Consider the following 16,453-nt stretch of genomic DNA (forward strand, 5'->3'; position numbering starts at 1 on the left):
AAATTCATATTTAACATATTAAATATTTAGTATTTCTCCAAAATTAACTTTCTAGTTGTTGCTGTTAATGCATCCTTAAGAACAAACTCAATGTAAAGCAATCAAACTTATGTAAGCTCTGGCCTAATTCTCCTCCAATCCTGTGATTCATGCCCAGAGACACAGTTCAAACACATTCATAGTAAGGTTGTCAAAATAAATCCTCATTTACTCTATCTATATAACTATCCTTAAGCATTTTGGTTTTAAAACTTGTTCTCTTTCTACTGTAAATTTTTACTTTTCACACTAACCGGCCCTATTTATTTAAATGACTGCATGTGCAAGGAGTTACTTCTCAAAGTGACTATTTCTACATAGCAAAGACTGGCTTTCCATCACATCTGTAACAACCAGAACTGGAAAAACCATTAATTTCTTTCAAATGTGCTTGGTAAAGTCCAACACAGAGTTGCTTCAGACATAATGAATTTGTTGAGTCAGCACTTATATATCTGTAAGGCTGTGTTTTGTCTCAATGGGGCTGAGTGCTGACAGACCTATTAAAGGCTCCTTTTGCTTGTTCAGAAGGCAGAGTTTGACATAGATATTGACAGCTCATCTTCACAATCAGAAAAAAGTACTGAAACAACTCTTTAATATAAAGTACAACTGCTGAAAACACCATCAAACTTTCATACAGTGCAAAATTAGCAAATAGATTCTAGGGTCCCTAAAAATCTAAAAGTAAAATATTAACAGGTTTCATCAGCAAAAACAGATCCACTACTTAGTACTCAATTAGTCAACCTTATGAGTATTAAATGAATAAGAAAAAGAATTTTTAAAGACTTAGCCTACAGGCTTCAAAAACTCCAGCAATTAACCCTTCATGGTCACCAACCAACAAGGTTCACACTCCTTTACTGTGCAGGCAATAAGTAGTAAATACTCCCTTGAAAGATGGATAAAATCAAGCTTGAATCAACAGGTCTGTTGCCTGCTCTACCTCTGTATTTTGAGCTTGGTAGACAGAATTACAGAAATGTGGCCTGCAGAGAATGTTTCTTAGCATGGCTAACTAGTCCATCACAGCAAACAGGCAATAAATTCAACTAAAACTTCTGCATCTAAAAATACTACAGTTTACTTTGCATTTCACAAGCTCTGTAATAGTAAACAATGTAAATTGCTGTATTCAAGAAAAATAAGAAAAGTAGTTTGAAATTTAGCCCTACAAGGCAAAACCTTGAAGAACTTGACATTTTTATACAAAACGTTGAAAGGCCTCCATGAAATGATTTGCTCCTTTCATGAGAACCCAACTAACAGACTGCCATACAGTCCCAGAAAAATTAATTTTCAATAAACAATCACAACAAAAATATTTTATTTGGCTTCACAAATCCAACATTAGTGTTAATTCAGCCTGTGTCAAGCAGATCTTTCAAGTTTCTGTGGCATTCAGAGGTCTTGCACTTTGGCACAAATAAATATTAACTTTTCAGAAAGCAAAGCCCCCTTCTTTTCTGTATTACCTTGGTCAGCATTCAAGTTCATATAATCCTTTAGTCTTCAAATAATCCTTTCATATTTCTCAAGTTAAACTTGAAAAGTCACTAAAGTACCCTTAAAAAACCCAAACCCCATATATTACCTCTAAGAATTAAAACCTATTCAAGTTTCAAGTCCTATCACAGTACATCTGAACACGCAGCTACCGACACGTACGTAAAACACACAGTATGTGCATTCTCCTATTACATACAGTAGGATTGCATGCTTCTATTGTTTTAGCACAAGTATCTCTTTACATAAGTCTTGGCTAACTAATTTAAATGATGAGTCTACTTTTCATGGAAATTCAGGGGAAGCGTATTCATTGCTATACTCTTTAAGTACAGCAAAAAAGGCTCAGTGAGTACAAATCAACAGACACAGTTTTACTATTTTATACTAAGCTGAACAAGTTTTTCCAAAACCCATGCACTTTTTAAAATGGTAGTTCCTTATGATAATTCAGGATATTCTAATTATTTCCTTACACACACAGTATCTTCTGCTAAACTCTTTTAGCAGGTAGGGGGGTGTTATTTGCTTCTTTGTTGTGGGGGTTGCTGTACTTTTGTGTTACAGGCTGGTGCTTTGTGTTTACACCAAGTATTATTCACATTAATATAGTGGTACAGTGGTTCCCATGCAACCACTGGAAAAAGCAGAATTCAAAAAAATGAAAGGAATCCACCTCAGCTGATATTTATTTACAAAGAAATACTCTCAACAGTCAAAAATAATACCACCTTCTTCTGACAAACTCTGCTAAATCTTGCAATAAAGACAATTAGCTAAGCCAATAACCCTGCTGAGGTCCATTGGTCACCTTGGTTACTTGAACAATGTTCTTCAACTTTAGCTACTTTTATTAAATCTGTGTGGGCCAGCTGAAAGTTGAAGATCTGCCCTCCCCTTCTCCAGCCTGGGACCATCCTCCAGTTATTCCTTTTCATTGCACTGCCCTTTCTCCCTTCCTCTCCCTCCCAAGCAGCAACCTGTTAGCTTTCAGCAGCATCTGTTTCCTACTTGTTGCATGACCACACCAGAGGAGAGAGAGGATGTATCAGGAGATGGGCCAGACTGTCTCATCATCATCTCCAACTATGCCCTGGTGAAGACCCAGCGGAATCACAGTCTGAAATACACACTACATCACAAAAGGCAAAGAGGCATGCAGGAGGCAAATGCGTCTCAATTCTCCTTTATCTTTTATAATAGCAGAGGGAGGCAACTTTGATTGGGCAAAAAGATTATACTGTTTTTGAGCACTACTTAAATTCAATACAGCAAATAGTGTGTCTGTGGCTTATTTACTTGGGCATAACTCAAAGCAGGGGACCCAGCGAGCATGGCTGTTGAGAGAGAAGCCAGACCACATCCTGTATTGGGACTTGAATGCCTCCTCACTGATATAAATCTGTCCATTTAAAAGCTAAGAGTTACAATCTTATGGTTTCAGCTTTGGGAATAAAGCAGACTTTCACTCCAGAGTAGCTATAAAACTATTAACACCACAAAATGTCTCTAATCAATTCCATAATACAATCTAGATTGTAGAATGACACTGACCTTGGCTCTCCACTTGTCAGGCTCAGCATAAATTGTTTTCCTTATGTTCAACTCCCTTAAAGTTCTGAAATAACTCAGTCTGGCCATTTGAGTGATACTAGACTAAAAAGTATCTGTCAATGGCAGTCTGCCTCTGAGTTACGAAGAATATACTTCTTTACTATGTTTGTTAAGCCTTAAGGGTCAATCATTGAGCTCTGACCTGAATGCAGAATTCAAAGGCTGGCCTCTAATAGAGCAGGTTTTAAAAACCAGTCGAATTTGATCATTAAAGTATTTCTGATAATGTAGGATACCAAACCTGCTGGAATTTACAAAGAAAACATCAAATGATAAAAAAGTTTCACTGCTTTTACATTTTCCACACCATCGGAACCCTTTGAAACCTAATGCAACTGACTTAAAAACAGGTGAATTTTCAAAAATCACTCTCATTGAAAAATAGAACAGCTTCATGAAATTTTAAAGTAGGTATTTAAACAGCATTTTCATTATGTTGAGATATTTCAGTGTTATCCTACCTTCAGCAATGTAATAGTCTAATTCACATTTTGGAAGGCCAGGGAAAAGAATCATCAGAAAGGAAAAAAAAAACCCACTCTGAAGCATCATGAAGTATCAACTATCCTAGCAGCCTAAGCTCTATGCTGGACCTTTTTCTTATTTAGAGTAAACTACAGCAAACTTTAATTTTTTCCTTTTCATTCTCTTGATCTTGTTGCTCTACCAAGACTTTAGTCCCAAGGTATATCCAACAGGAACTTGTAGGTGGGAAAGTATATACTTTCTGGCTCTGCAGAGAAATCTCACAGTTACAATGTGCTATGAAGACAGAGGTGCCAGAGACCTCTGAATACCACCAGGAGAACTAAATCCTCATGCCTTTTCAAAAGGCACATCTACAAGGTGCAGCAGAAAGATGCAGTTAATACAGGATGATGTGGCAACTGTGCTTGCTTTCTGAGCAGTTTAAGCCCTGTTACTGCAGGGGTAAACAAAAATTCCTTTCTCTCCCATTCCCTTGTCTGTATTACTACTTCTAGGAATGCCCAGGTTCCCTGTGGGGTGCTACACCACTCCATATGGTGTGGGCCTCTCACTGCTTGTTGAGCTATGTCCCAGTGCTGCACTCCACATATACACAACATATGTACAGTTCAGCTTCCTCATTGGCCTTCTCCAGGCACTGTGACACTGGCCAAGAAAGTCAAAAAGCTTTTAGCACCAAACAGAATGGTTTTGTACTTACAAAGAGAGACTGCAATAATTCTTGTAGGTTTTTTAATGCACACGGTCATGAGTGAAGCATTCCTAAAGTTACTCCTGTGCACATATTGTAAAAACGGCCTTAGCATTCATTGGGCTGGGGCAAAACAAACAAACAAAACCTCTTAAACATTACAAATGAACTAGCCTATAAACCAGCCCTCTGGAGAACGTACAGCATGCACTTTGAGTCAACAGGTAAGGCCAGAAATGAAAATCCCAGAGGCAACATCATTTTTTATTACATAAAGTTTTTTATGATGAAATGTGATGATGTTTTAGCTACAGTCAAGGGAGTAGACGAGAATGCTAAGATGCATGATTTAAAATATGTTGGGCAATAATCAAAAGGACAGTAAAGACAACTGCACTCTATGAGAGCATTTTATGGGGTTTTTTTAGATAGGAGTCCCTCCTGATGTTACTAACCAATCTGCTCTTTATTAAGGCAAGCTGTGCAAAATAGTTTTATCACTTCAGGCACAAAAAACCCCTACATCTCACATACACTATCTTGGTGTGTCTAAAAAGGTCAGACAGCTATGGAAACTGACCCCTGACAGCCTAAGCAGGGACTTGGTCTCTTTCTTTTTTAAGGTATTTTAAGCAAGGAAAGAGTAAGGCACCTTTAAAAGCCATAAAGACATACAGATAGTAAAAAGAAATCAAAATTAATGCTGAGGTCCCCCTGAATGTCCTGTTGAACCTGTGGAGGTCCCCAGTGTTCTACTTTAAAAATATTTGTTGTTTGGTTTTTCCCAATTGCTTATCTTCAAAACTTCTAAATATTCAGCAAAAAGAAAACTAGAAAACAAACACTTAACATAATGTTAACACATTAATCTACTATTTATACTATTTTAAACTATTTTGTACTAGATTATGAAGCCTCTATATGTACTTAAATTAATGAGTACTATCCACACTAGTATGTATTTGCCAGCCATCCTCTTCCAGGTTTTTCACATTATAATATTGCCAACAGCAATCCTCACAAAAATCATGTGTCAGCACCTTTCCCAAAACATTAGATTAGTTCCAAAGCTCCTACACATTTAAGCTGACTGACAACATCTGTTTACCCTTCTTCTCATTCTGAAGCCTTTGAGATTCATACTTTCAAACTATTCTTCTAGAATCCCAAAGATTAGGGTATTATTTTGTTTCAAAATATCATGACAATTATGGGCAGAAGAAAAAGACTGCAATCACCCTTCTTTCACTTCTTTGCACATGTAATTCATACATTGCCTCTCTTCCACTCTTCTTTCTTCACCTTTCTGCCTTACCTTCCCTCTTTTAGGGTCAAGATTCCATCAAGTCAGATATTTTGCCTGTCTCTTATGCTCCTTAAGTGCCCTAAAGCACGTCTCACTTACAGTAACGTGTTTAAGATGTGAGGAAGAAAGCACAGCAATACAAAACTTAAAAAGTGAAAGATGATATAAAACATTTGGGGAAGAATAAAGGAAAGGGAAAAGCAACCTCTGCTGTACTAAATGTGGGAAAAGGTCTCTAACCCCAAAAGGAGTGCTGTTCTACCTTCACACAATATTATACCAAATGTCAACAACATCCAGGCTTGGGAGGCAGGGGTTGCTCACTTTCTGCAAAATATCTTTAAATGAAGATGTCACTGGCTGACAAGGAAACCAGAATCAAATGTTTTGTTTACTTCTCACAAGCCTAATATACTGATTAACAGCTACTGTTCTGCTGAGAAAGGGGAATTGAAGTCAGTTCTCACCGGAGACTAAGAGTGCTTGTCCTTGTGAAAACAGGAGAGCTCCTTCCCCAGCAGGAACCAGAGGCTGCTGCAGAGGTCAGAGCAAGGGCCAGAAGCCCCTGCCATTCACACTCACAGCTGGCCAGCAGCAGCTTGCCTGCAGGGGACCAGCTCTCAGCAGTTAAGAGGCAGCAGGAACAGAAATTTCCCTTTCTGAGCTCCTTATGCTGAATTGTTTATAACTGACTGTTAAGGAAAAAGTAAGGACTGAATTGCAAAGAATTAAAGGGAAGTCTGAAAGAACTCTTCTACTATATTATATATACACCAACTCATTAATTCCCATCACCACCTCTAATTTAAAAAAAAACAAACAACTTATTAGCCATATTAATAATTTGGATGATTCCTGTCTTTGATTTGCTTGTCAGTAAGAGTGAGAGCACCTGAAATAATAAACAAGAAACAAAAAAGCTGCTTGGAAGAAAGACATGTCTCATTTGGCTCTTATGTGTCAAGCAATTGGACAACTGGCTGCAGGACAAACAGGACTTTCAGCTTAACTTTACATATTATGCCTGTTTACTTTACAAAGATGAATGGCTGGAGGAATTCGTCCAGAACATCCTGATGAAAAGGAATTTCATCCTTGAAATTTCATCCTGAATTTCAGTCATTATAAAAATTAAATCCCACACTGCAAAGGTCTGATGACCTTCCAATATGCAAATAGCATAATTCCACAATGGCTGTATATAACTTCCAAACAAAGGCATCCAAGCTGCACGTGGAAAGGCCAAGGTTACACATTTCTCCATTCTCTGAATTCTGTCTGACCTACACACTGCAATTACCACAGCATTTTATAGCTTGATCCTGTATAAATCTGGAGTTTATGAAAACTTTAGGAAATTCAATCAAATTTGCTGTATGAAATGAGTGTCTTTGGTATTCATGTGGTTTATGTTAGCTAAAAAGGGCTGAAAAAACATTCAAGAGTTCAGAGGAAATATAAGAATTACAGAACTCCATCATAAGGTTTCAATTCAGTAGTAATAACTGCTTGACCACTCAACCTTTTTCCTCTCATTTCTTTTTCTTCTAATAATTTTTGAAGCAAAGTTGGGGCAGAGGGGAATCCAAATGAACTGCAGTTTAGACAGCAAGCACAACCTTTTCCTTTGAATACACAGCTAAGTAGGATATTTTCTATACAATTTAAGTGAGTCACCAGCTTTGGATAAGTGTTCTTTTAATCTCTGATGTCAAACATCAGTATCTGCCTGTGCCAGGTTACCAGTTTACCACTGTAAATGCTGATGATCAACATTAAAGTTTGTTTCACCTCCAGACTTGCACATTGTAATAAATAAACTCTTGCCATTAGTAGTTTGTATGACAGATTTTAGAAAAGCAAACAAACAAAACCACCACTAACAAAACATTTCAATCAGCACTTCTCTTTCTACAGTCTTCTCCCTCCAGTGTTTTCTCAGCCTCTGAAGGCACAATGAGTAAGCCACAAGTTGCTGAGATGGCAGTGCCTCATGTGCCTTCAGAGGCTGAGAAAGTCCCATAATTAAGTGCCTGTTACAGAATGCCTACCGTGCAACTTTGCAGGTAGCACGCCACAGCCAACTACAGTTACTAAATTGTCCTTTAGCGTGTCTATGGTGCTCTTAGTAACCAGTTTGGGTTGAAATCAACATGTATCTCAGCATTCTCAGCGTGGAGAAGTTCTGTAACTATGTAGAAAGAACCAGACCACTTGCTAATCAAGACTGGCATTTACTGCTAGGGAAAAAAACCCAGGCTTTGTAACAAATGTATTCCTAAAGAAAGCCAGTCTTGGTAACCCCACCAGCTTTAAAGTTGTAACAGATATTTATCCACACTAACAGAATCAGGGCATTTTGCTGAGCGCTTCTGCTCAAAGTGCTCCTTTTCATTGTCAGGAATCCACCCATTCAAAGCCTGCCAAGTTAGGTAAGCACAAACTGACTATAATCACCACAAACAAATTATGATGCAGTGGAAGACAAAACAATGAAATAAACAGAATAAATATCCACTCCTTTCCTTTTAATATATAAAAATAACGGTGTGGTCATCTGGATCATATTACATAGCAATAATCACCCATTTCCAACTAATGCTACTTTATTGCACACTTTATGTCAGAAAGATTGTGAAGTTAAACAGTTCTGACATTAATAAAAATTCTTCATGACAAGTCGAAAATACGCAACATGTAATATTTTACAAGTTTAGAAGAGGAAAACTAAATAAAATTTCAATGTGTTTTAATACATTTCTGAAGCACTACACTAAAAAAAGGGGGAAATGCTTCTCAAATAACACAGAACTGTCAGTTTATGCTACACAATATGTCACAAATACATTCCTAAAAGGTTTTCAGAGCATGTATAAAATACCAATTAAAAGACAAGTTGATTATATAAATTCAAAAGCTGACTAACGATGGAAATTTTTATTCTGGCTAATCCAATGCAAGATAACCTCAGAAACACTGATGAAAAGCTAGTAGTGCACATAGTTCTCCATTACCCACATACATGCTTGACAAAAGAGCAGAAGAAGGTGTTCTGTTATTATACGGAATAAAAGTACCCAAGAGAAAATATTGTCACAGGTTAACTCATTTTCCTGAAATCCAAAGCAGAGGCAAAAGTGAGTTTCCAAGACAACAAATACACAAAACTGGCACTTGTTGACTAGTGGTTCTAATAATAAAAGGTTCCTTTTTCTTGTGTCTTAAGCAGCTTTGTGCCAGGTGGCCTTTTGTGCTATTTTTACATAGTTTATGAAAGCAAAAAATCAAGAAAATCCATAAATCCCTTCAACCACCTTTGAAACAGAGACCTGGATTTAAATTGGAAAAAAAAAAAAAAAGTTAAATAAACTGTGGGCACCAGCCCAGTACTGCACTCCAGTTCCCCAGGCTCTACAAGTAGGAGCATTAGGACACAAAGTCATTACTTCATTTGGCCCTTCCACAGCAAGTGACTCGGAGCAGCTGGCTGTGGGCAAAGAGCAGCACTTTCTGCTTGACACATCACTTCTGTTTATTCTACAAACTACCAGCATACTTAAAGGCCACCTAACTAAACAGAACGGTCATCCATAAACTTATCTCCCACACAAAAACTCTGCACTAATTAGTTTAGAGAAGAAAATGTACAAGAGTATCCTCTTCCTTTTCATGTCCTCATTTTTGTTACTTTATAATACGTGAACAAAATTAGACCAACAGTTTTGAGGGGATAGAGGGAGACAGAAAAGCTGTGCAGCATGAACCAAAGTCAAACAGCTTGCTGTATTTCTGTAAATTGAAGCCAACAGAAATGAAAAATTATGAACTCTTTTCCAACAGAAATTAATCAGCTCCATCAACTAAACAAAGACTCAAACAAAAGAAATATCTGCCTTCAGAAACTTAAAAAGAAAATATATCTCCCACTAACTGCCAGAAGGCATGTTCATGAAACATCTGCCTTAATGAAAAAATACACGACTAAACATAGACTTATAAACCTAAGATATTCAAACAACAGACAATGATTTGTAGCGTGTTGTGTAGCAAATAGGCTTTGACACAAACTTTATGTGCCAGTATAATGTCAAAGGAGCCAAAAGCTGGAAAACAAACAAAAAGACCCAGCACAGAAAAGTCATCACAGCAATGTTTTCTTGGATAAGACCTCTGGAGGCTCTACTGCCCTTCTAGTGCAAAAACCATCTCAGAACTATTTTTCCTTCACTATCACCAAACGTGCATAAAGAGTTGTGGTACTGTAGGTCATACAGACACATTTACTCTGCCATCATCTATTAATGCTGATGCAGAAATTGATCTAATAGGTCGCCAAGTATCTGCAGCTACAGACCCTGCCATCACTTAATAAATTGCAAGAGGGGATGTCTAGCATTGAAACAAATTAATAGTTTGGAGACTTCATAGCAGTACCTGTTGAAGACATGCCACAGCAGTGCATCTGCTAGGCAGTGCCTCAGCTAGCAGTTCTTAAACATAAAATCTGTTCTAATATATATAAGCACACATTTCTGATAAATGACTATAGGAATGCTTTGCATCATTTATAAATGAGGACATTCTAAAATCACTACATAAGGAGGACAATAAAATCTCTGTATTGCAGGGATTGTTTGGTTTATTTAAACAAATTTGGCCTGCCATGTGTACACACACAAATTAGGCTTAAGCAAATATATATGAAGCTCAGACAGCAACAGAGTCACCTTCTTCAGGGTGAGGGTAATAGTTAGCATGTTCTGTTACCCTGCTCCCCTAAGCCTTGCTATTCACAAACCCCAACACAGAAGAATCTGCAAGATTCCTACTGCATCCCATTCGCTGTACAATTACACACAGACAGCCAGCATTCTTTCTCTGGACTAGAACAGTGCGGGGAATGGAGAAGAAGGAAATATCCCTGTAACACTGGTCTCAAGGAAATCAAAGCTCCCCAAGCAGGTGAAAGGAACTGAGAAACACAGGGATCATTTCACCTTTTCATGGACACCACTTTTGAGAGCAGGGCACATCCACACTCCTGTTGGGAGCTCTGAGACAGATGTTCAGCAGATGCTCGAGCTCCTATTTACCCAGAGAGCAAAGGAAGCATTTGGAGAAGAGTAAGCTAATGGGGTATGGATGTTGTGTGCAAATCTTCCTCAAGCCAAAGGCACAAATCTGTTCTGACAGTGACTAATACAGCACAGCAAAAAGCCTAACCCAGAGTGAGAAGGGTCATCAGTCAAATCAATAGCATTCTACAAATAAAATCCTTAAAACGAGTGTTTCTGCTTTAAGAGTGGGATTATTTTGAGGCAATTTGATGGGATTATTTTATTTAGATTAAACCACTTTTAGAGTAAACCAAGCTGAGAACCCAAAGCCAGAACAAGCATGTCTATACTAAAAATTATATTGGAATTACATGGAAAAGTGTTTATTACAATGGGAGAAAAAAAGACTATATGGGACTACAGAAGTATCCTTAACTGAGTTTTCAGTTCTTTTAAGAGGTATTTTTAATTCAAAAAGCCATGGAAACCAGATCTGCAAAATAGTAATCACAACCTTCATTATATACTTGCATAATGCAAATATTGGCAGAAAAATGTAAGATAGTCTACAGGCACTGAAATTTGAGGATGGAAGAGAATCAATGGTTTTCCATTCAATTCCCCCCTTAAGTACAAAGGAATTCAAGATCCTTTGATAAATCAAAGTCTGTAAAGCCCATTTCTTCTCTTACTGCAGCTTTATACAAAAATATTGTAACAAAGCATGCTTTTAATTTTACTCATGCAGCAGCCACTGGATGTCTTACAAATGGACAACAGACCACATTCTATCAGATTTGATTTCTCCGCCAAGTTGTTTTGAGTTAATAACTAAAATATTACAGTACTAGGGATTTTCTTTTAATTAATTAATTAATTGATACTGAAAATACTTCAGAAAAATTAATTGAGCACTACGCTTTGTCCCTCTGTCAAACAACAGAATAAATGAAATATAAATCCTTGCAGTAGGGAGCACTCACCTATGCATCATATTTGTGATACAAAACTGAAAGAAATAACTAGTCTTAATGCATATTTCTTCGGCATTGTGTATAGTGCATAGTAGCAAATAGGAGTCACCTTAATGAACAAAAAAAAATTAAAAAGTTGTGATTCTACTGAAGCTCTTGTTGCTCAGTTTTAACATGACCTCAGCAGGACTATTTGTACTCTGAAACAAAGTACACATATGGTTGCAGCGAGGAAGAGTACAAGCCACTGCAAAAATTAAATTTGCTAAATAAAAAAAAAGGTCAAAATGAAGTTTCCTTGTATGTGTTTAGCTAGCTTAAGAAACAGATGGGTTTTGAGCAACTATTTCCACATTTACTAAAATTATCAACAACTTTTTCTAAAAAAACTCTACATTCATAAAGAGTCTTGAACTAGATATTAAATACTATCTAATTATTCAAAAGTAATTTATCCTGCAGGACTTTCTGGAAAAAATGTACCATAAAATCTGCTCATTTTTCTGACAGCACAATCATGAACATTTTAGTGTGTCCACCTAAACCTGAATGTGACCCAAACTCGTGCAACGTGCAATCTACAAGCAACTACCATGTTTTGCAGAAGTTACTCCTGTGATTTTCAGCCCCACTGTTCGTCATTGCAACAACCTACCAACCTTATATTTATATTAAATTTCTGACCTTGTGGCTCAAATTGGAGTTCAACATTGATAATCTCTGCCATATGTCTCTACAAGTGAGAATCAGCTGTGACTATGATCTTGACGCCACAGTTAAAAACATACAGGGGTGCAAAATGCGTGAAAAAAAAAAGGGGGGGAACTGGGGGACACAAACATAGAAAAAACAAACTAACCTTTGTTTACAAAACAATTAAGATCCAAAATGTCAAGAAAGCTTGACTGAAGGTATGATTTGTTTTCTGCATTATGTCTTACCTAAAATCATCCAAGTAAGTTACAGAGAGCTTATAATGCCAATATACATCAAGAGATCTCAAGTGGGCCAAAGCATCCGGTAACAAGCACAAGCAGAGGAATGTCAAATACGTGCTGCAGATAAGATGGAAAGTAATCCATTTGGCAGATGTTTTTGAGTAGCATAAAATAGAGGATTAAGAAGCATTCTGTCTCAGTTTAGGTTGGGTGTTTTTGGGCTGGGTTGTTTTGTTTTTAGAGAAGCAGATTATTTTAATAAAGAAATCATTTCCAGTCTTTCAAAAATGATGACAGCATACTGAAGAAATAATGGCAGTGCTTCACAAAAACTGTACAGTAATAGACTGTGCTCAAAAAATACATTATAGAACACAAGGACACTAATGATTTTGAAAGATGGCTATATATCCATTTATGTTGGCTTTCATAATCATATTCCTCGATATTCAGCATTAGCACACATAGAAAAGCTATACTTCATGGGTAAAGACCCAAATTAGGTACAAGAATAAATTCAGAAGCTGTTCAAGAGCAAACATCTTTTCTTAATCTTTTATTCTAAAAGTTACATACAAAAAAAACAAAAAAAAAAAAAACCAAAAAACCTCCTGGTTTTTTCACACTACTTGCTTACAGTTTTGTATTTCCATTACAAGAAAAATGAAGCACATCCATAATTCTAATTATTTTAAAGGATGTCATAAATATCCTACAATATCATTTTATAATATACTTGTGTGCTACTACTACTGAAGCAAAAAAATGAAGGTTCTTCTTATGGCAAAGCATTGATTCAACATCACTCTGGGAACTCAAATAACACCTCTAATTTCACCTCCCTTGCCCCAACTTTCTTTCAAGAAACATTTAACTTGTTCTGAAACAACTTTTATTTAGGCACCATGGTCTCTATTGCACTGTTGTAAAGCCAAGCCAGGTTTCAGGTGTCCTTTCAGGACTAGCACAGCAGTACTCAGGCACAAGTTCCAAACTGTACTAGTTTGCCACAGTTACATCAGCATGCCAATGTCTAATTCAGATCAGATTTCTACTGCAAAGAGAGCTGACAAGAAGACCATTGCTTCTGTTGTGAAGCTGAGGTGCTACGGGAATATAAACAACAGGAAAGTCCCTGGCCTTTGAACTCTGCAGACCGATAGATGACTACTATGATAAAGAAGCTCAAACTTAGATTTGTAGCAGTAATATGATACTTGTTAAAAGTAAACCCAGTAATTCTACCTGTTACTGTTGAAAAGGTCTAAAGAATATAAGTTTAAAAAGTCCAAATCATCAAATTAAAATATTATAAATACTAGAAATTTATCCATATTAATGCTGAATTTGTCATTAAACTCCACAAAATTTACCTTGTACAGAAAGTCTGATAATCTAGTTCATTTTTTCAAGTTACTATTTTTAAACAAAGATTAAACTACATCCTTTTCCCTGTAGGAGAGGGAAGTTGAGCTACAAGCACCAAATCCCTAATTACATTATTGAAAGATGCATTTTGAGACTAGGCAACATATATACATGTAGCTTCTGTTGACAATACAGAAACATAAGATTTAGATAGATAGATACATAAAATTTCAAGCAAAACATATTAATTACTACCGTAAGACACAATAAAAATATGAAGCACGATTCAAGATATTATATCTATAAATTGACTTATTTCTTGCACAAAACTAGCAAATATTGTGCAAGTAAAAGCACTGTGTTGTTTGCTAAAGACACTGGTTAATTAAATTAAATTCTTCTGAACTTGTACTAAAACTCATGATCCCATCCAGGATGCAGCATGAAATGCTAGCTCATGGCAATCCATGATATGCACCAACATTTCTCCCTGTCTCAAGCTATGAAGGACAGGGAAAGAAAACCAGTTTCCATATGCAGCCTTGAATGTTACATATCCTGCCTATAAGCATTTACAACCTGAGGTGAGGTTCAGTGCAGCCTTAAAGGTATTGAGTACAAAATTTAGGACACCAAGGAGTGTTTGTATGAACCAGTGGAGTTTAAGAGTCCATTTTTACTTTTGTCCAGCATACTCTGGCTCCTAACAAAGAGAATTCTGCAGAAAATGTGCAATGCAACCACAAGCCAAGGTTAAAATTTTGTCCAGTTGAGCTTCATGGAAGCACTCAGAACAGTTTATAGGGCTAAGAAGTATCTTAGACTTCGAGTTAGGTGGATGTTCTTTTCTTACTTCTTGTCACTAAAAGCACAAGAACACATGGAAGATCTGCAAGGGGGATATTCAAGAACATTTAAGCAGATTTAAGAGCCCTTCACCAATCAGATAAATCAGAAAATTCCAGGGAAGGTGTGCTGAGGGAATGACTACAGGAATGATATCTCAGCTGGTCTACTCACACTACCACACGAGCCATTTAAACACCAACACAAAGACCAACAACGTCATGACAGACTTAAAAAACTTTTAAAGCACAAACTGAAATACAAGCACCAGATCTTTCTCCATTACCTCTGGATGCTTGGATCAATATTCTGCACTAGGAAGGGGCAAATTTTATTGCTTCACATTAGGTTTCACTCATCTTAATACTGAGATTATTCTCCAATTCTTCTACGCTTACAAAATGATTCTACAAACAGATGAACTTCCTACTTGCCTTTGCTCTTCAATACTTTAAAAGCTTCTAAAGGATGTGAACTCTTTTTGATATTGCTATGGTAAGATGCCAGAAATTTGACATGAGACATGAGCCAAAAAATTAACTTTTCAGAAGCATTTCCAAACCATCTGGAGAAGAGGCATTTAGAGTGCAAAATAATTAATACCACCTTCAATAAAACACCAAACATACAGTAGCCTGGACTTTCCTTTGTGTAATTAAAAGTTTTGAAAGCATCAAACTACTCAGAACAGATTATGAATCATTCAAATTAATTTTACCTCTCTTTTTTTAGCACTATTAAGTTTGGGATTTTTCTTTTAAACACAGCAGTACTGACTTCCTTGAAATTGCTGATTAGAACTTTCAATGAACAACTGTGCATACAAACTTGCCTTCAGGAAAAGCCAAAATCAAACCCGTGACCTTATCCAATGTAAAACTGTATCCAAATCAAGTAATGCATTCATGGTTCTTAACACGAATATCCAAAACCAATGAAAGTGCAGATGGAAACCATAAGTAACTCCAAGAGACAAAAAAATCCTCCTTAAATCACACTTTGTCACAGCTGATTTATGGTTTGGAAACAAATTCCATACCTCAACTCTGCAACACAGCAAGATTGGGAGAGGGAAAAAGAAAGTTTATGCAGCCCCTCTCACAGTGTTCACCTTTGAGCACAAACATTATATTCAAGGTATGTTTTATGTGCACAAGCCTATTGTGCTGCTGGGCTGAAATATCCTGTGATTCATCAACTCCTTATAAAATGTCAATGAAGAGCTCTCAGAAATTCACTAACACTGCACAAACCTTGACAATACCTCGGTAATGATTCTGATGTTACAATGAGGCAGTTCTATACTTGCAATGTACAAAATCTTGATGTTGGAAAATAAGTTGTTCAAAACATGTTTGCCTACGTTTCTGAAGGAAAATGTTTAGTTTAATAACCACAAAATAAACCTGCATTTTATTTATGATAATTTATGAATGCACATAAAATCTGGGCAACCAACTCTGGAAACTACCAGTAGCCTTAGAAATAACTACTTAACGACATTAAATACTAAGTAGGAGAGATTAATAGAGTCAATAATCAGGTAAATCAAAACTGCAAATTAAGAACACAGCTTAAATTATCTATTCACAAATAATCTACAAATAATCTAATGGGTTCCC

The 16,453-nt window shown here is 36.6% G+C and overlaps 1 protein-coding gene across 3 annotated transcripts in view; it reads right to left on the reverse strand.

Moving 5' to 3' along the window:
* Nucleotides 1–16,453, reverse strand: part of GSTCD (glutathione S-transferase C-terminal domain containing) — a 45,083-nt gene that overhangs the window by 12,573 nt on the left and 16,057 nt on the right. The gene's annotated exons all lie outside the window — the stretch shown is intronic.

The sequence above is a fragment of the Zosterops lateralis genome (genome assembly GCF_965231275.1).
Source record: "Zosterops lateralis genome assembly, chromosome: 5".
Taxonomy (NCBI): Eukaryota; Metazoa; Chordata; class Aves; order Passeriformes; family Zosteropidae; genus Zosterops; species Zosterops lateralis.